Genomic DNA, 2,846 nt, shown 5'->3' on the forward strand with positions numbered 1-2,846 from the left:
TGCAGGGACTAGGTGCGGTCTTATCACTGTACTTCATCTTTTTTTTTTTTTTTTTTTTTTTTTTTTTTGCCGTACGCGGGCCTCTCACTGTTGTGGCCTCTCCCGTTGCGGAGCACAGGCTCCGGACGCGCAGGCTCAGCCGCCATGGCTCACGGGCCTAGCCGCTCCGTGGCATGTGGGATCTTCCCGGACCGGGGCACGAACCCACATCCCCTGCATCGGCAGGCGGACCCTCAACCACTGCGCCACCAGGGAAGCCCCAGACTTCATCTTTCTTATTGCTCATGAGCCTGTATAGTGCTTTTAGGCAGAAGGACATGTCTGCTGCATATTAGAACCTTCTGCCACTTGTCCTCTAAGGTCTCTCATTTTTAGACAATCTGTAGGGAATCCAAACTAGATTAGAGAGAAGAAGAAGATAGAGAGAAGCTATCTTCTCTCTCCTCTCTGTACGGGACTGAGCATTGTATTTGGATTCTCTAAGGATTGGGGGGATTGGACACTGTCCCTAATGTGACATTAGATGGCAGCCTGGTCAAATGAAAAAACCTGAGCCTTGGATTTAAAGTTCGGCTCCTGCCACTCTCTCCATCTGTGTGACCTTGGAGAGGTTACTTCTCTGAACCTCAGTTTCTTCATCTGGCACATGGAGTTGATAATACCTGCTTCGGGGCGGTGGGGATTCGAGTTAACTCTTTAAAAACACCAAGCACAACATCAGGCTCAGTGCTGTTCAGCACATGGCAGTAATACTGCTGCTGCTGGTTATGAGGTAACCATTGGAATATCCATGTTCCTAATTCTGTGCATCCAGGCATTTCTCAAGTTCCTGTGGCTTTTCCATCAGCTCCACTCCTTTCCATGCCTACCGCCCTGCTTTGAAGCACCTGTAGGTTTCCTTGCTCTGAAAGCCTCCTTACTGTCCCCTGGTGTGCTGTCCTCTGTGAATGGAAGTCGCAGCACAGCTTACCCGAGGCCCAGAATTGTTGCATCAGAGGTAGTGAAAGGCTCTGTTCTCTTGTTCTGTCCTTAAGACTTACCTCGGACATTTGCCAGGCTGCCCCTCACTCAGAGTTTTAAGGCTTTAGAGAGGTGGGTTCAGGCAAGGGTGAAGGTTATCAAGGCTTCCAGCCTTTCCTACAGTGCCCGTTAATCTCCTGCACATCTGCACCCCAAAGGGAGGCTCTTTCTGGTCTCCCCCTCTGCCTGCAGGTTTTCTCACGAGCACCTGGTGCAGGTCTTGGAAACGAGCCTGAGAGGGGTGCAAACTGCCGACTCTGCAGTTCCCAGAGGTTCCACGCTGTTGCACTAGCCCCACACTTGGCCCTTAGCAATTTGTTAAAAACCATAGTTGATTCCTTTCTGTCCGCTGGGATAGCATCTGCATCTTCCTCTTAGGCTCTGCCACGTATGAAACAGTTCTTGGGTGTCCCCGTCTCTTGGATTTCAGGAGACCTGGTTGCCTTCAGCTCTCTGATGGGTTCAAGAAATGTTGTGATTTTGCTGTTTATTTTTTTTCTCATTGTTAATGTTAGAGCAACACTCGAGCTTTCTGCATCTTGGGCAAAAGCACAACTGACCAGTGGATTTTCATGTAGCACAGTATCAGAAGTTCAGTAATAAGATTTCAGATTCCACATTGCAACCAATCTTTAAGAATCTAGCACTCTTCCTCAAAAAACTTAAAGTAGAACTATTGTATGATCCAGCAATTCCACTCCTGGGTATATATCCAAAGAAAATGAAAACACTAATTCGAAAAGATACGTGCACCCCAATGTTCATAGCTGCATTATTTACAATAGCCAAGATATGTAAGCAACATAAGGTATCCATTGACAGATGAATGGATAAAGAAGATGTGATATATATATATATGGAATGGAATATTACTCAGCCCTGAAAAAAGAATGAAAAGTTGCCGTTTGCAACAACATAGACGGACCTGGAGGATATTATACTTAGTGAAATAAGTCAGAGAAATATAAATACTGTGTGTTATCACTTATATGTGGAATCTAAAAAATGGATGAATATAAGAAAACAGAAACAGACTCACAGATAGAGTGGTTACCAGTGGGGAGAGGGAAGGGGAAGGAGCAAAATAAGGGTAAGGAATTAAGAAGTACAAACTACTATGTGTAAAAAAGCTACAAGGATATAGTGTACGGCACAGGGAATATAGCCAATATTTTATAATAACTTTTAGTGGAATATAATCTATAAAATTTCTGAATCGCTATGTTATACACTTGAAACTAATATTATAAATTTTATGGAGTATAATCTATAAAATTTCAGAATCACTATGTTACATATTTAAAACTAATGTAATATTGTAAACCAACTATACTTTGATTTAAAAATTTTAAAAAGAATCTACCACTTTCCAAGTTTTGATGTAGTTTCAAAAAGGATTATCAATAAGTACCTGAAAAGGATATTAAAATATTTCTTTCTTTTCTAACTGAAAATCTGTATGAAGCCAGATTTTCATCATGTTTTTCAACTAAAACAACTTATCACCACTGATTCAATACAGAAGCATATGTGAGAGTCCAGCTGGCGTCTATTAAAGCAGACACTAAAGATATTTGCAAAGTCACAGAGACAATGCCGCTCTCTTAAGAAATTTGTTTGGAGGAAATATAGTTATTTTTCATAAAAACAGGTTATTTGTGTTACATGTAATGGGTTTATTATTATTTTTATTTATTTATTTATTTATTTATTTATTTTTATTATTTTTTTTGCGGTACGTGGGCCTCTCACTGTTGTGGCCTCTCCCATTGCGGAGCACAGGCTCCGGACGCGCAGGCTCAGCAGCCATGGCTCACGGGCTTATC

The sequence above is a fragment of the Physeter macrocephalus genome, chromosome 14 (genome assembly GCF_002837175.3).
Source record: "Physeter macrocephalus isolate SW-GA chromosome 14, ASM283717v5, whole genome shotgun sequence".
NCBI classification, from domain to species: domain Eukaryota; kingdom Metazoa; phylum Chordata; class Mammalia; order Artiodactyla; family Physeteridae; genus Physeter; species Physeter macrocephalus.